The sequence below is a fragment of the Mobula birostris genome, chromosome 18 (assembly GCF_030028105.1).
Source record: "Mobula birostris isolate sMobBir1 chromosome 18, sMobBir1.hap1, whole genome shotgun sequence".
NCBI lineage: Eukaryota > Metazoa > Chordata > Chondrichthyes > Myliobatiformes > Myliobatidae > Mobula > Mobula birostris.
The window spans coordinates 28,061,278-28,086,731 of record NC_092387.1 but is presented as its reverse complement, the minus strand read 5'-3'; the positions used below and the strand labels follow the sequence as shown (position 1 = coordinate 28,086,731).

Below are 25,454 nucleotides of genomic sequence, written 5' to 3'. Positions count from 1 at the left end.
GTTCTGTAGATGAAAATGCCTTGTTAGTGAGAGAGGTCAGAAGAGAATGGCCAGACTGGTTCAAGCTGACAGGAAGGCAACAGTAGCTCAAATAACTAGGTGTTACAGAAGACGTGTGCAGAAGAGCATCACGTTGGACCTTAAAGTGGATGGGCTACAGCAACAGAAGACCACGAATGTTCACTCAGTGTCCACTTTATTAGGTACATGAGATATCTAATGATGTATACGCTGAGAGCACAATAGTAAAATTAAGTGTTGGAATTTGGTTTCTCCTGCTAATTATTGGAACCAAGTACTTTTTCAGTGCAGGTTTACTGTATAAAATATCATTTTCAGTTGAAGTATGTCTGCTCTGCAAATTTTCTTGTCATTTTGACTCATTTCTTTTACGTTTTATTTCTCTCTATATTCTCCCCAATAAGGTGTTGAGAGAGGGGTGTGGGGGTGGGGAATGGTTGAAATTAATGTACTGAAGTATCTGGATGTAATGATGTATAGATTCCTGCAGCTGCTGGAACTGTCAGTCCTTTAGGTCTGAGATAAGTTAAGAGCCATTTCTTTCACTTGACTTTTGATCCATTATCATATGTCTGACTGTTAAAGTATTTCAAATATATGATGGAGGTACTTTGTTATCCAAATTAAAGAGGACCTCTTTATTTTCTGCCAGCATAACTGTATTAATCATTTATATATCTCAAACTTTTATTCTACTTTTCTTATTTAAAATTAAAACTAAAAGTGAAAGGTGAGCCATTTCAACTTGAACTCAACTCCATCGTCTGTCTACTCTCTCTAAGTAAGACTCTGTCAGTCTATTGATCCTCCCTAGTACTTGAGTCCATGGTTAATGAGCATTTTATCCCAGTAGACATTTTAATTGTGTGAGTGTAGAGCATTGATAGGCTATTTCTCCTCGGGAGGCTTTATATTCTGGTCATATGCCTAGTATGGACTATTGAATAGGGACTAGGTACCCTGGGTTACTTTGTCTTTATTAACCAGAGCTTCAGCATCCAATTTGAGTGAGCTCACTAAGGTTACCATGTAGTATATGCATATCATTTATGACTCAGATGATAGCACAGACCCAAGAGATTCTGCAGATGCCGGAAATCCAGAGCAGCACACGCAAGATGCTGAGGAACTCAACAAGTCACACAGCATCTATGGAGAGGAATAAACAGTCACATTTTCAGGTTGAGACCCTTCATTTAGACTGAAAAGGAAGGGGGAAGAAGCCAGAATAAGAAGGTGGAGGGAGGAGAAGGAGTACAAACTGACAAGTAGTTGGTGGAACCAGGTGAGGATTTAGGTGTTTGCGTGGGGGTGGGAGGATCGAGTGAGAAGCCCTAGGGGTAATGGGTGGAAGGGGTAAAGGGCTGAAGAAGAAGGAACCTGATAGGAGATGAGAGTGGACCATGGGAGGAAGGGAAGAAGAAGGGGCACTAGAGGGAGGTGCTGGGCAGGTGAGGTGAAAAGAAGTGGTAAGAGGAAAACCCAAATGGGGACTGAAAGAAGAGAGAAAGGGAGGGTGTAAGTAAATTACTGGAAGTTAGAGAAATTGATATACATGCCATCAGGTTGGAGACTACCCAAACAGAATATGAGGTGTTGCTCCTCCAACCTGAGTGTAGTCTGATTGTGACCTTAGAGAAGGTTTTCCTCCCATTGTCCATTATACTCAGATGATAGTATTCATCTTTGAGTGACAAGGTCATGTTTTCAAATCCCACTCTAGAGCAGTGTCCGAGGAGCTTCCTTTACTAGAGCTAGAGCTTCCTTTCCTTCACGGTCCTGCTGTAACCCAGGCTGCCCACAAAGAACCCTCCCCACTACACCTGACTCAGTGAGAGAAGGGCCAAAAGTCTCTTCCTCAATCAAGGGGAAGTTATCGAAAGGCAGTAGGTACCACACATCCAGCTCATCACCCTTCAAATCTGTATTCTTCCCCATTTCCTTGATTGCTAGCTGCTGTTTGGTTTTCTCCAAACTGAAGCACTTGGCCTGGGCTACCTCTGCAGCCTCTTCAGCCTCCCGTAATTGAGGCATCAGCTTCTTCTTGGACTCCTCCAGCTTTTTCTTCTTAATGACTTCTTTCTGTTCAAATTCTAGTTTTACCATTTCATTGAGGCTGTCAATGATCACCTCCAGGTCTCCTTCAAACTTCTGCTCCCCTCTCTGTGCTCTCAGTTTTCTGTTAGCCCTAGTCAGGCAGCTTCCTTTGTCTTCCCCAACGTTCAAGTCTTACAACTTGTTCTGGATCAACTTCTCTAGTTTCTGCTCGGAATTCTGTTTCTCTGTCTCCATTTCAAACTTTATCCCATAGAGACAGTCACTTAACTCCTCCACCACCATCATCTGTTCCAACGCCAGGAAATTCAACCGGTGCGTTGGGTAATTTCTCCAATAATTACCACAGAATTCCACAAATGAATGCAGAACACTCACAAGCTGCATCCTTCTCCGGACCTGGCACTCAGCCAAAGAAAATTTTACTTCATTAATGCCTAGTCGCCCGGGATCCCTCACTCGCCTCGCTTCATAGTCTTCCAAAGCGAATCCCAATGCTAGGAGATCATCCAAGTACACTAAAACTCCACACAAGTCCACATCCCCCATGGTCTTCCCCATGCCCTGCAGGAAGGCTGCAAGGGCTCCGGATATGCCCTGGGGCATCTTTTCGGACTGGAAGAATCCCAGAGGACCTATACCGGCCATCTTCTCCTTGTTGGCCTCACTCATCGGGATCTGGCAACATCCACTTCTCAGATCCAGCACACTAAACCACTTTGCACCACTCAGACAGACCTGCGCATCTTCCATGTCTGCAGGGGCCAGTCACCGCAACCTCTGTCTCACCGAGGTGTCTTCAGCGGTCAACTCCCCCCTTCCTCGTGGTACGTCGGAGTGTCCAGTAAGAGGATCTCACCCTCAGATACTTTCCCCAGGCTGTACCACCATCGGCTCTCATTTAAATTTGGTACCGGCCCAATGCTGCTACACACAGCCTCACAAGAAGCTCGAAACACTGGGTGCACAGACAATGCCCCCAGACAGCTCTCACCCACCTCCTCCTGGCAGGCCCCCATGCGCCTCCTCACCAGCGGAGTGTCGGTCCCTTCCAGAATCGAAACGTTGCCCGTCTCAATAGTGTCCGGACACATCAGCGCTAACGATTCACAACCCGCAGACACCCTCACCTTGGCCTCTGAGAACTCCAGTTTCACTGACCAATAACCGTCGTCTGGATAATTGCCAGCACTTATCCAAATCCCGGTGCCCCAAATCTCCAGTGCCCTGAAGGTTATCAAGGGTAAATGCTTCATAAACCGGTTGTAAAACGAACTGTACAGCAACTCGACTGGCGACTCAGTGTTGAGTATGGCTTTAGCATAGCTTCCATCCCTCCTTAACGACCCACTGGAGCACGGTCCCACTGAGCTATCAGGAATAGGGTCTTTTCCTCTCGGGAGTTCCTTGGTACATTGCTGGGAACATGCTCCCCTAAGAGACACCAGGCAGTTTCCCCACTAAACCTCCTCTAAGTTTTCCGTGACCTCTCTGATCAGCTGAATGACACCCCCCCCAACACTGCAACCAATTTAGCTGTTTCTCTAGCCAAAAGAAATACTCTGAAAGCTTTTCCCCATTCTCACGACTCACGTTTAGAAACTTCAACCCGAGCTGCAGTTTGCCCCCAGTCGAACCAAATACCTTTTCTCGCGCTTGCCGATAACTAGCAGCTGTCACTGTGGGGTCATTGAACCTGACAGTTCTAACAACGGCAGCAGCCGGCCTATCCAAACTTCCAACCAATCCCCGTCGCTCTCCCTCAGCCGAGCACTGCCACTCACCTAACAACTGAGAGATCCACTCCGCCCATGCCGCCGCCCCTTTAGGGGTGGACATTAGTCCAAAAACAGGGTGGAGCCTGCCATAGCTGGAACATTCCGACCACTCTTTCCCCTCACTCCTGACAGTATGGACAGCCCATGGCCCCGCCTCACCTGGGGCACCAATCAACACTGGTGGTCCCATCACCGTGACGTCAGCGCTACCCTGACCTAGGCCAAAGACCACCGTTTTATCAGACCTTTGTGCCACGCTTCCAACATCACCACCAGCTTTATCCAAACTCCAAAATCAAATTAACAATTCATCAGGGGTACGAATATCCACCCTGCTGAACCCATTACTAAACGCAATCCCACAGAGGAACACATTACTAACCGCAATCCCACAGAGACACAGCAGTACTGATTCAAACAGGGCAATCACACAGCCTTCCACAGAATCAAATCCACGGACGAAGCCCACAAATGTAACTTTCGCTTTACCTAGTGACGTGATCGCGGAGTGATAACACTCTGCCCGGCCAAAGCTTAGAACTCTCGTTTGGGTGGATGCTGTGCGATGTGTCCCCTGCTTCAAATCAGTACCCCAAAATGACAAGCCACACACAAGATGGGGTTAAATAATTAAGATTTTATCATTCTTACTTGAACTATGGGGTTAGTAGAGAACCAAATATAAAATAAAATAAAGGTGCCAAGTCAGAAAATTTATCAGTACTGTACACTAAGCCATTGGAGCTCACGCAAAATCCACTTTCCACCATTCGATCTCCTCCGATCTCTGCCGGGTCCCGAGCCCCCACTCAGGTTTCGCTCTGCTCACCGGGTCACAGCATCTCTTCGGGTGCATCTAGTCTCTTTTTCCCCATGGTGCGTTCTGCCCAACTCCCGCGCAAACAACAGCTTTCAGATACACAAGAAAGAATAACATCTGTCTCAATTGGTTAGCAAATGAATTAAGGCATCTGTTAGTCTTTCGAGACCATGGATCTGCACCTGGAAAGTCTTCACTCTCCAGAGTGCAGGCCTGGGCAAGGTTGTATGGAAGACCAGCAGTTGCCCATGCTGCAAGTCTCCCCTCTCCACAACACCAATGTTGTCCAAGGGAAGGGCATTAGGACCCATACAGCTTGGCACCAGTGTCGTCGCAGGGCATTGTGTGATTAAGTGCCTTGCTCAAGGACACAACACGTTCCCTCGGCTGGGGCTCAAACTCACGACCTTCAGGTAGCTAGTCCAATGCCTTAACCACTTGGCCACGTGCCCACAAATGAATACAAGTCCCATTATCACTACTTATAACCCAAACATGCTGCTACAGAGAACCCCTTACATCAGCAGTTAACATTACAGAGAAGCCATTTTATTGTAACACTACAGAGAAGCCATTTTATTAGCCCTTGAAAGTAACATGAAAGAAGAATCCCTTACATATAGATAGTGTAAATGAAAGGAAGCTTTTTCCACTGAGTTTGGATGGAACTATAACCTGAGGTCATGGGTTAAGGGTGAAAGGTGAAAAGTTTAAAGTGAACATGAGGGAGAACTTCATCTCTCAGAGGGTTGTGAGAGTGTGGAATGACCTGCCAGCACAAGTGGGGCATGTGAGCTCAAGTTCAACATTTAAGCGAAGTTTGGATAGGTACCTGGATGGTAGGGCTATGGAGGGTTATGGTCCCAATGCAGGTTGATGGGAGTAGGCTGCTTAAATGGTTCGGCCTGGATCAGATGGGCTGAAGGGCCTGTTTCTATACTGTACATTTCTATGACTCTATGATTCTATGAAAACTAACCACCTATTAGATAACTGTCCAATTAAAACACACTGCTCTACTACCTTAGCTTTACACTTGAAGATCATATATTTACCAAGCTCTTATACATAGGAGTGTTCTCCAGTGCCTCTGTCTCCAATTGATCAGCTTATTGTCTATAAAGTGTTCTGACATATTTGAGATGCGACTACTCTCTTCCTGTGGCTAACTTTGTTTGTTTTAAACTGCTCCAGAGGAGCATTGTTTGCAAAAGTTTCTTCAAAGAATGTGAATTTCGTTTTTTTGTTTATTGCCCTAAGGAGCAGAAGATATGAAATACTGCCATATATTGAACCAGAAAAGTTGAAATGATTCTTAAGAAAATTCTTTGTGCTGATATTTTCAATGGAAATTCTTGGCACCATTTCTTTTATGCTCCATCATGGATGTAATTGACAGGCCATGACTTTTGCTGTCTTGATTCCTGCTCCATCCTGGCCATTCAGCCTTTTGAGTCTCAGGAAAAGACTGGCCTATTTTGGCCTGTTTGAACATGGCCGATCTGTCCCTCTACACATTTAGCTGCATTTTGTTTGCACTTTTACCTAAAACAATAAATCTGTCTGTTCAATTGCCACCGAGCATTTTGGGAGGCAAATTTACAACGTATTTAAACAAAAAAAAAGGTTTCCTGATTTTCATTGGAAATAGTCTGGCTTTAAAGTACCTTGGTTCTTTGTATCCTGCTCAAAGAAATAGTTTCACCTTTTTCACTCTGTGGAAGCCTTTTTAATATTTGAATCATGTAACTGACCTTACTCCATTGTGAATTCCTGTGGCTAAATTTACTCACATCCAGAATATTGTATGTGCAAATATCAGGACATTCTTTCCCATTTTTTTATGATAGTGCTTACTCGTTATTTGAAATGAGGTAGCAAGCTGGAAGAAGCATCACAGGGAGATTCTAAACCTTGAGATGAAGATTATTGCTAATTTTGAATAATAATCCATCTAGACTATAACAGTTGCTTTCATATGCAGTTATCTAGAGGTGCATTGAAACTTTCATGCCGTTTCTTGACTAATTTATCCTTCTTTGATTATTCCAAACGGACATAATGGCAGGGTCATGGGTGATGTGACCTGATGTGTCAAGGATCTCTTGTTCTGCCGTGTAACCTGTGGAATTCATTGGCATCTCTAATATAGAGCTGTACAGGACAGCACAGGAACAGGCACTTTTAACCACGATGCTTGGCCAAATTAATTAAGCCATTCCATCGAACTGCTGTAGCCTGTACATGGTCCATATTCCTCCATTTGATGAATATTCCACTGCCTATTTAGCCACTTAAGTGCTTTGATCATATCTGCTGCCTCCACAGCATATTCCAGGCCACCCACCAATCTCTGGTAAAAAAAATTGCCCCTCAATTCTCCTTCCCCTATCACTTACGCTCTCTAGTATTACACATGTTATTGCTGGGTAAACAATACCTGCTGTTCACTCTTTCTATGTTTCATAAATTGAAAAAACTTCTACTCGGTTTCCCCTCAGCCGCTGCTGCTCCAGAGACCACATCCTAGTTGTTTAACCTCTCCTCATAGAATACGCTGTCTAATCCAAGCAGTATCCCAGTAAACCCCCTTTGTGCCATCTCTAAATCCTCCATGTCCTTCCAGAATTGAACACAAGACTCCATATCCAGCCTAACCAGAGTTTTACAAATCTACCGCACAACTTCCTGACTCTTCTGCAAATCACTAAGGCACAAGGGGAAACAGACTTAAATATGATTTTGCAATGCTGTGAAGAAAGTGCCAAGGGACAAGCTCGAATGGATTCTTCTTAGGATAAGTTAACATGCGGCTTGAAGGCTACGTGTAACATTCCTATGATTCTAATGGGGTCAAAATATGAAGACTTAAGGAAACCTTCATATCATTTCAAGATTACCAACTTAGGAGTACAGAGCCAAGACAGCAAATCTGTAAACATGCCCACTTCTCATTGATACTATCAGGAAGGAGGTACGGAATTTGAATTGAATTGAATTGACTTTATTTCTTAGATCCTTCACATACATGAGGATTAAAAATCTTTATAGAAAACATAGAAAATAGGTGCAGGAGTAGGCCATTCGGCCCTTCGAGCCCGCACCGCCATTTATTATGATCATGGCTGATCATCCAACTCAGAACCCCGCCCCAGCCTTCCCTCCATACCCCCTGACCCCCGTAGCCACAAGGGCCATATCTAACTCCCTCTTAAATATAGCCAATGAACTGGCCTCAACTGTTTCCTGTGGCAGAGAATTCCACAGATTCACCACTCTCTGTGTGAAGAAGTTTTTCCTAATCTCAGTCCTAAAAGGCTTCGCCTTTATCCTCAAACCGTGACCCCTCATTCTGGACTTCCCCAACATCAGGAACAATCTTCCTGCATCTAGCCTGTCCAACCCCTTTAGGATTTTATACGTTTCGATCAGATCCCCCCTCAATCTTCTAAATTCCAACAAGTACAAGCCTAGTTCATCCAGTCTTTCTTCATATGAAAGTCCTGCCATCCCAGGAATCAATCTGGTGAACCTTCTTTGTACTCCCTCTATGGCAAGGATGTCTTTCCTCAGATTAGGGGACCAAAACTGCACACAATACTCCAGGTGTGATCTCACCAAAGCCTTGTACAACTGCAGTAGTACCTCCCTGCTCCTGTACTTGAATCCTCTTGCTATAAATGCCAGCATACCATTTGCCTTTTTCACCACCTGCTGTACCTGCATGCCCACTTTCAATGACTGGTGTATAATGACACCCAGGTCTCGTTGCACCTCCCCTTTTCCTAATCGGCCACCATTCAGATAATAATCTATTTTCCTATTTTTGCCACCAAAGTGGATAACTTCACATTTATCCACATTAAATTGCATCTGCCATGAATTTGCCCACTCACCCAACCTATCCAAGTCACCCTGCATCCTCTTAGCATCCTCCTCACAGCTAACACTGCCGCCCAGCTTCGTGTCATCTGCAAACTTCGAGATGCTGCATTTAATTCCCCCATCCAAGTCATTAATATATATTGTAAACAACTGGGGTCCCAGCACTGAGCCTTGCGGTACCCCACTAGTCACTGCCTGCAATTCTGAAAAGGTCCCGTTTATTCCCACTCCTTGCTTCCTGTCTGCTAACCAATTCTCTATCCACATCAATACCTTACCCCCAATACCGTGTGCTTTAAGTTTGCACACTAATCTCCTGTGTGGGACCTTGTCAAAAGCCTTTTGAAAATCCAAATATACCACACCCACTGGTTCTCCCCTATCCACTCTACTAGTTACATCCTCAAAAAATTCTATGAGATTCGTCAGACATTCGTCGGTGGTGGGGAAACTGCTGGAGTCAGTTATCAAGGATGTGATAACAGCACATTTGGAACGCGGTGAAATGATCGGACAAAGTCAGCATGGATTTGTGAAAGGAAAATCATGTCTGACGAATCTCATAGAATTTCATCCATGCAACCTTTAAATGCTTGCCATTGCATATCCACCGTCAATCCTTTAAGTGTCATTTGCCAGTCTATCTTAGCTAATTCACGTCTGGTACCTTCAAAGTTACCCCTCTTTAAGTTCAGAACCTTTGTTTCTGAATTAACTATGTCACTCTCAATGTTACGTCTCCATTTAAATGTGCCATGTACAGTCCTAGTAATTTATAATAATTTATAATAAATAGAACAGTCAAAGTAATATAGAGTACACTCAAATCAGTGTGGGTTCATCAGTCTGATGGCCTGGTGGAAGAAGCTGTCCTGGAGCCTGTTGGTCCTGGCTTTTATGTTATGGTACTGCTTCCTGGATAGATTGTGTTTGGGGTGACTTGTCTCCTACTGGTCCTTTTAACACTGATCCTTGTAAATGTCCTGAATCATAGGAAGTTTTCAACTACAGATGCGCTGGGCTGTCCACACCATTCTCTGCAGAGTCCTGCAATTAAGGGAGGTACAGTTCCCATACTAGGCAGTGATGCAGCCGGTCAGGCTGCTCTCAATTGAGCCGCCATAGAAAGTTCTTAGGATTTGGGGGACCATACTAAACTTCCTCAAGCATCTGAGGTGAAAGAGGCGCTGTTTTGTCTTTTTTCACCACATAGCTGGTGTGTACAGACCACGTGAGGTCCTCGGTGACGTGGATGCTGAGGAACTTGAAGCTGTTTACCCTCTCAACCCCAGATCAATTGATATCAATAGGGGTTAGCCCATCTCCATTCCTCCTGTAATCCACAACCAGCTCCTTTATTTTTGCGACATTGAGGGAAAGATTGTTTTCTTGACACTACTGTGTCAGAGAGATGACTTCTTCCCTAAGGGCCACCTCATTATTGTTTGAGATAAGGCCAATCATTGTAGTGTCGGAAGCCTGAAGACACACACTCAGCGATTCAGGAACAGCTTCTTCCCTTCTGCCATCCAACTTCTGAATGGACATTGAAATCATGAGCACCACCTCACTACTTTTTTATTTCTGTTTTTGCACTATTTGATATACATATAATTCATTTTTTCAATATTGTCATGTATTACATTGTACTGCTGCCTCAAAGTTAACAAATTTCACAGTATACGTCAGTGATATTAAACCTGATTCTGATACACAAACAAATTACTGGAGGAACTCAACTGGTTAGGCAGAACTGTGGAAGGGAATAAACAGTCAATGCTTTGGACCAATGTAGTGTCAGGACTGGAAGGGGGGGGGCAGAAACCGGAATAAGTAGGTGCTGGGAGGGGGAGGAGTACCAGCTGGTGAGACCAGATGAGGGGGAAGGTGTGTGAGTGGGGAGGAGGGGGTGGAGTAAGAAGCTGGGAGGAGATAGGTGAGAGATGTAAAGGGCTGAAGAAGAAGGAATCTAATAGAAAAGGACATTGGAACATTGAATAAATTGAAAGAGGAGGGGAGCCAAAGGAAGGAGATGGGGAAATGATGAGAAGAAAACGTTTGAGAGGGTAACCAGATTGGAGAATGAAAAAGGGGAGGAAGGAAGTGGGGAAAAACGACCTGAATTTAGAGAAATTGAGGTTAATGCCATCAGATTGGAGGCTATCCAGACGGAATATGTCGTTTTGCTTTGTGTGTTTTCCTCAAAATTTCCAGCATCTGCAGAATCACTTGTGTTTATGATTAGATTAGATTAGATAGACAGTTTGATTTTACTTGAAACATTGAAGTCTAAGGACAAGTGTATCAAGTACAAGTGTCCTGGACAGAGTAAATGGAAATTTGAAATTTCTCTTGCCAGGGAGTTCAAAAACATACATCTAATGGTAGAGGGATTAGAGGTGAAATGATGAGAATTTTTATCCACATATTTGTGGAGCATGGAATTCACTTGTTCAAAATATGGAGGAGGCCAAAACTGCAACCCCACTTACACAATCATTGAGTTACTGGAAGAGATGTGACCTGCAGCGTGGAGGAGCCATTGCTGGAAGGAGGGAATAAGCTGGTTTTCTCTTTGTAGATCAGTCCTGACACAATAGGCCAAATTACTTCCTTCACTGTCTTAAACTTTCTGTGTTTCTATAAAGTGAGCTCCTGCCAGCTCTTCAGATTTACAGGGACACCCATTTAGAGCATTACTGGTCTCCAAGAACTCTACAATACGATCTGAATCAGAACCAATGTCAAAGCCATATACACAACAACTTCTGAGGTCTCAGGGTCAGCTTGATAGTGCAGTGGATAGAAACGTGGGTAGACATCAAGAGCAGCGTGCACTTTGGTTGTTTCAATGCAGATGGAATGATTTAACTCGCAGGTAGATCATCCTGAGGTATACTTGAGGTATTACTTTCATCCACTCTTCTGTTTGTAAGTCCTTGCACAGAAATGCAATCTTTTGGAAATGTAAGATTTACTTCCTAACCAATTTATTTGAACTTCTTGCAAGTTTGTTAGAGTGTTTTTGCTTTAGGTAAAACGTAAATTGAAATGCATCAGCTCCAGTATAACAGAATTTTACAGGAATGGAGGTTGGATTGTACTTGCATTTGAGATAGGATAGAATTGTACAAAGTTCAGGTGTTTCAGAAAGAATTGCCCTTGAAATTAAATTAAAATCTGTGCATAAATTCATAAACAGGCTGTGTAAGAGCCAGCATTTGTGTTTGCACATTACTTGAGGATTATGCTGGTATGTGTAATATTTCTATGCTTGCATCTGTCTGTCTTTTATAAGGTGTGATGTGCATGTGTGAGTAAGTCTATATGGTCTATGCCTGTGTGTGTTCACATGTACACATGTGCATGCATATGTGGCATGTTACTTATTTGTGTGCCTATATGTGGGCAGTGTGACTTTTATGGAGAAAATGCCTTTGCTTGCAACCATGTTTAGGAGTTTTACATTGATACAAAATGACAGTCACATAGCAGTGCAAGCTGCCTAAGAAAAGTGAGTGACTGATTGATGCCAGGTATCAGACACCATGTGAGGGGTTTAAGCAGCTTTAGTTCACGGCAAAAGCCACAAAACCTCCTCTCATTTGTTAATGTTTAGCTGAGTGAGGTAGACCTCAGTAGGGAAGATGGAGTTGCCTCCCGGACATAAGACGAGGATAGGTTTGTACAAGAAGTTTGGCTGCTATGAGGCAGAGTTGATGAGAGAAAGAGAGAAAAATACACATTCAGGATGGGGATTTGGCTAAGCGAGACTGTTAAATTGATCGCTGGCACCATCTGGTTCTTAGTTAACAGTTAACCCGAACAGCTGCTGCACAACACATTGCTGAAGTTAAGTGGCTACATCTTAGCATTTATAGACTTGCTTCCCATTAAACCCTGATAGCCTGAAATGCTTTATCAAATCTGCATTGGCCACAAAAGTGAAAGAACAGCAATAGTTCAACGACCAAGTTTAATGCAACAGCACACTGTGCACTGGCCCATTGTCCTTGAATGTTGACCACACATACCTCACCCCTCTTGCCCAACAATTTTGTGGATACATCAAGAAGCCATATTCGAGGAAACAAGGGGCTAACAAAATGACATGTTTATTGAGCATAATCTAATGGCCCCTGGTGCTTCAACCAGATATTTTGGTTTTGAATTGGGGTAGATGTTGAGGAGTTCTAAGGATAGGCTGAATAAATTGGGATCTTATTCGCTGGGGTATAGGAGGCTGAGGGATGAACTTAAAGAGGAACATAAAATCATAAGGGGTGTAGATATGGCATCACAGTTTATTTTCAAGGGTAGGGGAAATCTAAAACCTGAGGGCATAGGTTTAACATGTGAGGGGAACGATTTGAAAGTCAGAACTGAGGGAAAAAGTTTGGCTGGCATGTGGAATGAAATGCCCGAGGAAGTGGTGGGGGCGCAGTCCAAAGTTCAAGGCAAATTTATTGTTGAAGTACATATATGTCACCATAGACCTCCAGATTTCTCGTCCTGGAGTAATAATCAGCTCCTTCGTTTTGCTGACATTGAGTGAGAGATTGCTGTGGTGGCACCATTTAGCCAGTTTTCCAATTTCCCTCCTGTATGCTGAATTTCCACCACCTTTGATTTGGCCAATGACAGTGGTGTCATCAGTAAACTTAAATATGGCATTGGAACTGTGCTTATCCTCAATCATAAGTATAAAGTGAGTAGAACAGGGGGCTAAGCTCACAACCTTGTGCAGCTGCGCTGATGGAGATTGTGGAGGAACACACACAAAATGCTGGAGGAACTCAGCAGGCTAGGCAGCATCTATGGAAAAGAATACAGTCGATGACTCAGCCCGAAATATTGACTGTACTCTTTTCTATAGATGCTTCCTGCCCTGTTGAGTTCCTCCACCATTTTGTGTGAGTTGCTTGGATTTCCAACATCTGCAGATTTGCTCTTGTTTGAGATTGTGTAGGAGTTGTTTTTCCAATCTGTGGTCTGCAAGTGAGGAAATTGAAGATCTAATTGGACAAGGAGGTATTGAGGCCGAGGTTTAGAAGCTTATTGATTAGTTTTGAGGCGATGATAGTATTGAATACCAAGCTGTAATTGATGAAGTGCATCCTGATATTTGTATCTTCACTGTCCAGATGTTCCAGAGTTGAGTATGGAGCCAATGAAATGGCATCTGCTGTGTACATGTTATCACAGGCAGGTACATGTTGTTAGTTCACAAAATATTTAGACAGGTATATGGATAGGAAAGGTTTAGAAGGATATGGACCAAATGCAGGCAAATAGGACAAGCAAAGATGGACATCTTGGTCAGCATGAATGAATTGGGCTGAATAGCCTATTCCCATGTTGCTTAACTCTGTGTCTGAAAGGTTTTACTAACCATCCTTCGAGAAAGGAGAAAGTTTTAAATGGGACACTCTGGAGGACTGAGCTGCCTGTGTTCCCTCTTTCGGGAAAATTCACTCCATTGACTGTGGCTATTGTCTGGGCATTGATAACACACCATCATCTTTCACCAGATATAGTAATTTCACACGGTACATGTTTTTTTTCAGATTACTCATTCACAAATGAGGGGATTGCCAGCATTGACTGCCTATCTCTATTTGCCTCAGTCAGAGGTTATGATTCACAGTCAACCACTTTCGTGGGTTTGGAGTCACATATAAACCGGACTTGTGAGGGATGACAGATTTCCATCCCTGAAAGATGCCAGGGACCAGATGGGTTTTTACAATGATCTGGTAATTTCATAGCTGTCGTGACTGACACCAGGTTTTTATGCCAGATTTATTTAATTACCTGAACTTAAATTTCTCTGCTTCTAACCATGCATATATTAAGGGCATTGGTTAACCCATTCATACCTGTATCCAATAAACCAGTTCAGAGAAGGGATGTAAATAGTTGCTGTTCCTTTCAGCTGATGGTCCAAAGACTAAAAAGGCTACGATTTAATTTTTTAGAATTAAAATATGTAATGCAAGGAAAGTTTATTTTGAAGAGAGTATGAACAAGAATTCACTGACTGCAAAGCAGTGAAATCACTGAGGACTTTCTAAAGAGAACTGAATGGCCATACAAAGAAATATAAATTCGGGACTCTGAGGAAGAGGCAGGGTAATATGACTCACCCGATAATCTACCTGGAGCTAGCATAGGATTGACGGGCCAAATGGTTGTCTGTGCTGCAAACGTTCCATAATGCTATTAAATGTGTAAACAATCAGCGGGGTTAAATATTAAATATGTTACTTATCAGTGACAACATATCATATCTATGGAAGTCAGTTGAATAAGTTTCAGAGGAAGCGCGTGATGCAATAAAACATTAGATTTGTCACACTTACATAGAGTGAAATGCGTCGTTTGCTTCATTGACCATCGCAGTCTGAATATGTGTTGGGGGCACTCTGCAAATGTCGAAAATGCTTACAGTGCCATCATAGCATGCCCGCAATTTACTAACCCTATTCCATACATCTTTGGGATGTAGGAGGAAACTGGAGCACCTGGAGGGAAACCCACAGGGTCACAGAGAAAACATACACACTCCTTACTAAACCTCAATCTTACAGCTAGTATTCTGAAGTGTTATGCCAACCATTGTGCTAATGTGCTGATAAAAGCTGTATTGAGCCTAGTGGTACGTGCTTTCAGGCAGCCAGCATAATCAAGGACCTCTCCCAACCTGGTCATTCTCTCATAAAAATAAAGACAATGCAACGAAACCTCAAACCATATGGTGAAATGTGTTGTTTGCATCATATCAAATCAGCGAAGACTGTGCTGGGGCTGACGGCAAGGATTGCACCAACATAGCATTAACACAGTTTAATGACCTTAATCTGTGCATCTTTGCAATGTGGGAATGTGGGAGGAAATGGGAAGAATATAATAACCTCTTACAGACAGTGGCAGGAATTGTACCCCTAATGCTGAATGCTGGTGCTATTATACTACTATGCTAACCATGCCACCAGTAATGTGTTTCTGGTTACCAAATGGAAGTGAATTTCTAAAGAACTGTTCTTGCTGGTGGAAGAGTCGAGGCCAGAGGGGACTGATTTAGAACAAATGGCAAAAGAAACAAAAGGGCCACAAGAGAAAACTATCACATGGAATTCACTGCCAGAAAGCCAAAGGAAATAGATTTGAATGTGGCTTTCAAGACTGAGTTTGCAATGCTATGGAAACAGACCAGGATGTAAAGCTGACGGGATTGTTTTCAGAAGAGGCTCTAGCAGATTTTTGAAGGTTGAATGTCCTCCTGTGTTACAACAGTCTTCTGATTCTGTCAGGACAAACATTAAAACCAGCAAAGCCTGAAGTGATTGTAACATTGCACACTATCCTGGATAACTAAAAGTGGAAAATTGTCTGGGATTCTGGATGTGGCATTGGGCTCTCTACTGGTCATTTAGCTGTTTTCCTGCAGCTATGGAGCCAATACATTTAGCCCCAGGGCAGCACAAGATGTAGCAGGAGAGTTTTTAGCTCATGACAAAACTCTCTTTGGAGAGCTGATGTCCCAAAGCCTGCTCGCTTAATGGGCAAAGAATTAACTGGTGCATTGCTAGACCTTATGAATACTTTATATGCCTTGACAGCACTGACTCTAGCTGTCTGGCTCTCTTGTGACAGAATGTAACCCAAACAAGGTTTGTGTTAAAAAACTTCATGGTTCAATGTCCCCTCAGAATACTTCAAAATTGAAATTCAGGCTTCTTGCAAGAAATAGTCAAGGCGAATCCCTAGATATATTTACAAGGAAGTGCAAAAGACAGGAAAAAATATGCTCATGGGTTTAGGTGGAATTCCATGTAAATTTTGTTATGATTCAACTGGAATTTCACTCTCAGTGGCCACTTGTTCTGATCTCAGTGGCTCCATCAGTAAAGAAATAAGTCATTACCCACTCTCCTAGTTCCATCAGCCTATGACTGCGATCACTCGACTTGAGTATGATATTCGCTGAAAGGTTGTCTGTGGTGGGTCTTCAGATTCCAGGATCCACGTATGTTAGAATGGATTCCCTTAATGGAGAAAGCCTGTGTGTGACTTCGTTGAACACGGGGAGGCTAGTGCATGGGCAGTCACCACACAGTTCTTGACAGGTTGGGGTCAAGGTTCAATGGTATGAAGTGCAAGATGACTGGGAACCCTTACTGCTGCTGCCTTCCTCTGCCTTAACTGCTATTGTGGTGTGTTATCAGCTTCTGCCACAGTAGATGACCAGAAGAGACTCACAGGTGAAGTGTCACACTACCATTCAGGACCCAAACAGCCCTACCAGTTGAGGCGACTCTTCACCTGTCAGTCTTTTGGGGTCACCTATTATATCTGCTGCTTCAGGTGTGGCCTCCTGTATATCGGTAAGACCCGATGTAGATTGGGAGACCAGAAAAAGCAGGATCTCTTAATTCTACCCATTTTAATTCCACTTCCCATTCCCATTCTGACATGTCAGTCCATGACCTCTTCTACTGCTGTGATGAGGCCACACCCAGGTTGGAGGAGCAACACCTTATATTGTATCTGGATAGCCTCCAACCTGATGGCATGAACATCGGTTTCACAAACTTCCGGTAATGCCCCGCCACCCCTTCAACATTCCCCATTCCAATATCCCTCTTTCACCTCAACTCCTTACCTGCCCATCACCTCCACCTGGTGCTTCTTCATCTTTTCTTTCTTCCGTGGCCTTCTGTCCTCTCCTATCGGAGTCTGCCTTCTCCAGCCCTTCAGTTCTTTCACCAGTTTACTTCCCAGATCTTTACTTCACCCCCTCCCCTCCCAGTTTCACCCATCACCTCCTACCTTGTATTTCTTCCTCCACTCCCCCAGCCAACCTTCTTACTCTGTCTTCTCATCTTTTTTTTTCCCCTTTTCCTGATGATGGGTCTCAGCCTGAAACATCAACTGCATTCTTTTCCATAGATGCTGCCTGGCCTACTGAGTTCCTCCAACATTTTGTGTGATTCCCAGCATCTACAGACTTTCTCTTCTACCGTAGAACCACACTTTCACAATAAAATGAACCTTTGAACTCCTGTTCTCAGTGCCCTGACTGACAAAGTCCAGCATATTAAATGTCTTCTTTATCACCGTGTTTACATATAACATCTGTTTGTAAGTTTCCTTTGTTCCACAACATTCCCCAGGGCTCTCCTATTCATTGCATAAATCCTATTCTGGTTTGACTTCCTAAAATGGAATACCTTGCACTTCCTTAAATTGAAAACCATTTGCCATTCCTTGGCCTACTTACATAGCCAGCTGATCAAGTTCCCCTTGCATTTTTTGATAACTTTCATTACTGTCTGTGATACCACCCATTGTAAGTTGGAGAAAAGATGGATTGTAAACAGAAGTCCATAGAGCTTATGGGCTGTATCAGTGGATCAAAAATTCCAAGATCTTATCCAGTTAGCCACTAATAAATAGCTCTTGCTTCTCATCCAGGGTTTGAAATTTTATTCAGGGAAGCATCTGTATTTGTAGACATAGGCTTCCAGAGTACACACTGGGGAGCATTTCAACCACGCAGCTGCTGAAAAGAAAAATGAATTAACTTTCAATGATCTTGAGCTGCGATGAACTAATATAATTAAATTTTGTTAATCAGGGCTTCAAATCCCAGTGATTTAAGGAGAGATTGAGTAAGTCACGTACACTTGCTCCAGGCACCTGTTTATCCGGGGGTGGAGGGGGGGAGAGGAGCGGGGAATCAGACACTTGCTGGAGCCAGTGTTATACAAAGTTAGGTTTTCATTTGAAGTGCCCCACAACTGAATAGATGGCTTAGTAATGGAGCTGCCTCACAGCCCAAGTGTCTTGGGTTCAATACTAAGCTCGGGTTAAGTCCTACTAAGATCATGTGGGATTTCCCTTGGGTGCTCTGGTTTCGTCTTACATCCAAAGATCTGTGTGTATGATCTTTAGTTGATGGCTGTAAATTATCACTCATTTATGAGTGTGCAGCAGGAGAATTCGGTGATGTTAATCAAGGATTAACTTTATTCAGTATATATATGGATGGCACGGTGGTGTAGTGGTTAGCACAATGCTTTACAGTATCAATGACCCTGGTTCAATTCCCGCCACTGCCTATAGGGAGTTTGAAAGTTCAGCATTCAACACTTATAAATAATGAAGAATTTTATTTAAAAAAGTATATAATTTATAATTTATATAATTTATATAATTCCATATAATTTTTATATAGAATTATATAAAAATAAGAGAGGACTAAAGTGCTTATAGTGCAGAGCAGAAACAGGGGTAATGGATAGGGGGAATGGAAGTGGCTAATGAGAATGGTTGATCAGATTAATTGCCTGGGGAAAGAAACTTTATAAAATGGCGTGAAGCTTTTGTTTCAATAGCCTTGTAGTGGTTTCCAGAAGGGAGGTTTTGGAAAAGGCAGTTTGCAGGGTGGGTAATGTATGCAATACTTTTTCCTGTCTCCTTCCAGGTCCTGGACAAATACAAGTCCTGCAGTGATGGTAGACTGCAGCTAATGACCATTCTTGCTGACTGAACAGTTCACTGCAGTTTTCATATACTGTGAGAGGAAGCTGTACCAAGCCAGACAGTAATGGATGATGTGAAGATGCTCTCCATGAAGGCAGTGTAGAATTGCACCAGTATGTTCTGGGGAAGATGGAATTTTACCAACTATAGCGAGAAGTACATCCTCTGATAGGCATGTAAGGACCAAGCAAGAGAATGAGACTTGTGGGAATGCACAGAGAGCCAGCAGAGATTTATTTATTCAAGGTGGAGATTTAAAGGCATTCAAGTTGCAAGGGAAAGGATGTATATGGGGAAGGTACAGAAAAGTTTTATTAAGTCTGACTCAGCAGGCCAGGCAGCACCTATGGAAAAGAGTAAACTGTCGAAGCTTCGGGCCAAGACCCATCATCAGGACTCGGCACAAAGCGTCAACTGTTTACTCTTCTCCATAGATGCTGTCTGGCCTGCTGAGTCCCTCTAGCATTTTGTGTGTGTTCCTGGGTTTCCAGCTTCTTCAGATTTTCTTTTATTTGTTATTAAGTCTAAGTTTGGAACAGCCATGATCTTTGAATGTGGGTGCAGAATTAGCGTAATAGTTAGCACATTGCTTTATAGTACCTGCAACCTGGGTTTAATTCCTGTCACTGTCTGTAAGGAGTTTTTACGTTCCCCCCTGTGACTGCTTGGCTTCCTCACACAGAAAGACATAGTGGTTGGTAGGTTAATTTGTCCCGTGATTAGTCTAAGGTTAAATCAGGGAGGTGCTCGGCTGCATAGCTCGAAGGGCGGGAAGGGCCTGTTGCATTTGTACCTCAGTAATCAAATAATTATAAGAATCAGCTCAATCAGCTCATTGAGTCTCCTTTCCCATTTAATCCTAGCTGAATCAAAATCAGAATCAGGTTTATTATCATTGACATATATCGTGAAATTTGTTGGTTTGTGACAGTAATACAGTGCAAGACATGAGTTATATCTGTACTACAATAAAAAATAAAATAAACAAATAATGCAAAAGAGGAATAATGAGGTAGTGTTTCCAGGGCTCATGAACTGTTCATAAATCTGATGGTTGAGGGGAAGATGTGTTCCTAAACCAATGAGTGTGCATTTTCAGGTTCTTGTACCTCCATCCTGATGGTATTAAAGAGAAGAGGCTATGTCATGGATGATGAGGGTCCTTAGTGATTGATGCTGCTTTCTTGAAGGTGTCCTTGATGCTGGGGAGGCTTGCTGAGTCTGCAATCCCTTGCAGCCTCTTTCAAACCCAAGCATTGGAGCCTCCATACCAGGTGGTGATGCAACCCAGTCAGAATGCGCTTCACCATACATCTGCAGAAATGTTCTAGAGTCTTTGGTGACACGCAAAATTTCCTCAAATTCCTACCTTCTCTCTGTAACCATTAACCCCCTTCTCAATCAAAAATCTCTTAAAATCTTCCTTAAACACGCACAATGACTTGTCCTCTGCAGCCTTTTGTGGCAATGAATTCTACAGGTTCATGGCTAAAGAAATCCCTTCTCATGTCAATTCTAAAGAGACATCCTTTATTCTGGGGCTGAAACCATTGAGTCCTTGACTCTCCCATTAATGGACACGTCCTTTTCATGTCTATGATAGAGTGGACAACCAGCGCCTCTTCCCCAGAGCACCACTGCTCAATACAAGAGGACATTGCTTTAAGGTAAGGGGTGGGAAGTTCAAGGGGGATATTAGAGGAAGGTTTTTTTACTCAGAGAGTGGTTGGTGCATCGAATGCACTGCCTGAGTCAGTGGTGGAGGCAGATACACTAGTGAAATTTAAGAGACTACTAGACAGGTATATGGAGGAATTTAAGGTGGAGGTTATATGGGAAGCAGGGTTTAAGGGTTGGCACAACATTGTGGGCTGAAGGGCCTGTACTGTGCTGTACTGTTCTATGTTCTATGTTCTACTCTTCCAAGTATTTTAGTAAGGAAGGGTAGGTTTTAGTGAGATCCTTCTCTATGTTCTTTTGACCTCCATCAAGTGCAGATCCAGACACATCAAAGACAAGGTTTGCATTTCTGGGATCATTCATTTGAATATTGTGTGGACCAACTCAAGGTCCAGAGCATCTTTCCTTCGATGTGGGGAAACAATTTGCTTACAATAGTCCAAATGTGGGTGTATTCAGGGCAGAGATTGATGAGTTCTTGATTGCTAAGAGGGCTAAGGGTTACAGGGAGGAGGTAGGAGAATCAAATATGATTAAATGGCAGAGATGACTCAATGGGCCAAATGGCCTAATTATGCCCCCATGTCTTATGGTTTTATAGGATGTGTGAAGAATAAAAGGGGATTTATGTCAATGTGTGATGGAAGGTTAATGAACCATTTAGACATTTGACGGTGAAGGGAAAGAAGCTGTTAATAAACACTGATGCAGTGGCCAACAGGCCTGTTTCTGTGCTGTATGAATCTTTGACTTTGTGACTCTTCCCTCAAAGCCTTGGCCTGTCTCACCTTGCTTCTCAGGGCATTGGTTAGCTCATGAATATAGAAAGGGTGAGCATTCAGATGGAAGAGTTGGCGGGGTGGGGGGGGCGCGAGAATAGGAAAAGAGAAAAACATTGAGAGGAGTCTCACACCTCTTGATCCTGAAGGGGCAGATGGTGTACACACAATGAGTATTCTGAGCACATTGTCTGGCCGCGTTTAGTTTTAGTCCTTTGGCATTGCTTCCCCTGTTACCACATGAAGTGCAGAGGCAGCATCAGGAGCTCTGAGCTCTATCCAGGGACAGAGATAATTGTCAGCCCTTACCCACAGCTGTGAGCAGCTATTAATTAGGTTTTAGCTCACTGACCCCCCAGTGGAACACCCAGACTCTGGGGCTGATGTTAATTAGCAGGCCAGAAAGAAGACAATTTTATTTGGCTATAAAACATGTGAGCAGTTCAGACAGTTAATAAAGTAGCTTTTCTTTCAATGTTTGTGTTTATCACTGGTGCATCCTGCAAAAAGAATGCTGATGCTGGGGATTTAGGACAGATGACAGAGAGTTGCCGCATATTTAGGGAAGGCTTTATTTTAAACAAGGCACGCAAGCTGCACTGGGTGTTTTTTTTTAAAGAGGGTTCCTCCTTGGGATAAAACGTGCTCAACTTGTCTTCATTCCTAACTGTGGTTCAGTGACCAGTGCTTCTGGCTGTCAGTTCAGGTGGCTCAGGGTTGGAGACTTCCATAGGGAAATAAGTGAAAGATCCAACCTATACATAAATGCAGAGTGGGTGCTGCAGTGTTAAACACGCTGTTGATGATACATTAACTCAAGATCATCAACGATTCCATGGAGTTATCCTGAAATAGGTTGTTTCCAACCCAGGTCCCTCTGTACTCTACTCGTTTGAAAACTGCCTATTTCGATAACAGTCCGTTCTTTGCTTCTACATCACTGTGTCACCTCACACCTATTCTTGCATCATCAGTAAACTTGTATACTTGCATGCTCCCACATTCCTGATTAGTAGGGGATTCAGAGAAGGTTGGAGAGTGGAGTTGAGAAGGAGAATAAATAAGCCATGATACAATGATGGAGCAAGTTCAATGGGCTGAATGCCTGGTTCTGCTTCTATGTCATATGACCTAATAGTTATTTATCCCTCAACCAGCATCATATTTTCTCACTGTTCTCTATGGGCACTTACTGTGAATTAATGAACTGCCATGTTTCCTCCATTACAAGGCTATAATGTTAACCCATGTCCTTCCATCTGAACTCTTAACTTCCGTATATTCAGGGAATAATCACTGCCTTGAGAAGCACGGGGAGACTGGCCAGTAGTTTGAGGACAGGCACAAAGTAAAAGATTCATACAGCACAGAAGCAGGTCCTTTGACCATCCAGTACCCACTGACATTAATCCCAGGAGTGACTACATTCAAAGTATTGGCTTTGAAGCAACAAAACCACTGCATTAAATTATTTTGGTGCCCATTACACATTTAACAGGTAACTGTTGCATTTCTAAATTATTTATTTCTGAATCAAAGTGAAAATTTCACATCAAAGGCATAAAGCAGTGTGCTAATATTGAGAAAATAAAAAATATCTTGCTGAGACCTCACTACTTTCTCTGAATTTGTGTCCTGGGATCTGCATATAGAGCAAATGGAAGCTTCAGTTTATTGTGTTAGTTGAAAATACTCTCCGGTATACCAACGTACTTCCATGGGACATTTTGTTTTGCCAAGCAGCTAATAAAACTTTGGTAACATCTGCACAACCCAAATGGCCCTTGGAACCTGCAACATTTACAGCATGTGGTTAACATAAATCAGGTGTGAACCCCTTTAAAAATTGTCATGCAAAATGGAAATAAGTCACAGCAAGGGTGCTACCCCTTACTGGGAGTGTGTTTTTGATCTAATAAAATAACTCTGCTGTTGGTATCACATTATTTCTTAGTACGTTAGAGACCCATGTTCAGATAGAGTTAGACTTTTTAAAAACCTGTATTGTTCACCGTCCTTCTCTCTTAACAGGTGCTGACTGATCTGTTATGCATTTCCGAAAGCTTTTGTTTTTATTCCAGATTTTCAGCTTCTGCAAGATTTTGATTTTAGATTACTCTTTCAACAGTGATTTGATTGTGCTTTAGAACTTTCCAACAGATTGAGATTCCATGTCAACATCTCTCCCTGAAATACTGGAAAATTTGCAGATAGTACAATTTGCTACACAGTGTGCCTGTGTTTTAAGGAGGATGTTGTACCAATTAACCCATTCTTCAGTGTGTATAGTACTGAACTTATTGAGTTTCATAAGGGTTGGCACCTTATGTAGGAACTGAATGGGAGGTGGAGATGATAAATCAGGCTTTATATGATGTCTCCACAGTTATATCAACTAAACTGGCACCTTCAAAATGGGCATGAGAATCTAGGATCAGCCAGAACCCCCTGCTTGCTGTGTTTGTGCTTGTTCTGATTGACAATTACTAATTTCTATCAACGTTGACAAGTGCTGTTGTCTGCAGTATTTTCATCGGGTGACTTGTGAAGGCTGTTCTATGGAGTTGATTTATAATGGTCTCTGAAATATTTTGGTGGGCACGAAAAGGCAATACTGTCTCTTTTCCACTGTTTGAAGTACAGAGTGAGAAAGTCTGACTGGCACATCAACGGCAAGCTTCCACATCCTCGCGTTCAGTTTAAAAAGGGCTTTGACTGCACTGTGATCCTGATTCTCATTTACACACATCTCTCAAAATATATATAAGCATTCGACTATCAACAACACTGTCAGCATAGTTTTAAAAGGGAATGAGTATTGTCACACTGAAATAGTCTATTGCTTCTGTTGGGAGGTGGAGGTAGTTGAAATCTGTTAAAATTAGAATGGTTTCATTTCAGTAAACCAACAATCAAGGCTGATTCTCTGACTCCTGTTCAAGACTAACACTGACATTTGGTTTCCCTAATTGAGTGAGGCAGAAGAAATTTTAGACTGAAGGATTAGGTGAATTTTAATTTGCTTGCTACTGATTACAAATAGTGAGTGAATGAATGTAGTGACTTCTCTAAACCACATGCATAATCAATAGCCTGGATAGATAACACCTAGCTTTCCATCGTCTGTCAATAAAGTAAAATTCTTAAGCTTTCAGGAGATGCTCATAAGCTAAACTCTGCCACCAGACTGTCAGGAGAGAGATTTAATCAGAATTGAGGTAGTTGACATCTAGCAGAGTATCAGCGAGATGAGATGCAGATGTGCCATAACAAAGGTGGATGTCTTTTAAAAGATTGACTGTAAAGGAAGATATGGCTGGTGATTCATCCCTGTTAAACATACTATCTGTCAGGAGTACTCTGTGTCCATTCACTTCAATAGAATGAAGAGCAGCAGGCAAAATGCTAGCATGATTATATAACTGCTGTACTGAACAGTGATGAATTTCTTGGCAATATTCCTTCTAAACAAATTGGAATCAAGTTACCCTCATTCATACTTTTGTTTCTAGTTTTGACTGCTCCAATGCACTTTAAGCTGCTCTTCCTTTATGTTCTCACTGTAAACCTGAGGTCACTCAAAATTTTGTTATCTCATGACAACTTCAATCCACACTTTGTTCTTGTGTGCATGTGATAGCTCTCATAAAATTCAGAGCTTGAGTTTAATTTTTTACATTTGGTCCATTGATTTTTTTTCTTTGTTATATTCTCCAGTATCATTACAGTTGGGGATAGCTATCCTTGGCTGCAAATCTGTGCCCATGCACCTGATTCAAGTTCATGAACAATACAGTAGAATGTATTGTCCGACCAAAACCTTGTAGCTTAATAACTGCCTTAAACGCTCCATGTACAAAAATGTGTTCCTTGTAAAATATTTATCCT

General features: G+C 42.6%; 1 protein-coding gene and 1 long non-coding RNA gene across 17 annotated transcripts in view; one reads left to right on the top strand and one right to left on the bottom strand.

The window, feature by feature from the left end:
* LOC140211818 (uncharacterized) overlaps window positions 1-3,727 on the bottom strand; it is a 32,109-nt gene extending 28,382 nt beyond the window's left edge. The window contains exon 1 of the long non-coding RNA XR_011889596.1: window positions 3,670-3,727. This is a non-coding gene — a long non-coding RNA (uncharacterized lncRNA). The remainder of the gene's footprint in view (window positions 1-3,669) is intronic.
* Window positions 1-25,454, top strand: part of LOC140211819 (CUGBP Elav-like family member 4) — an 860,614-nt gene that overhangs the window by 503,115 nt on the left and 332,045 nt on the right. The window lies entirely within an intron of this gene.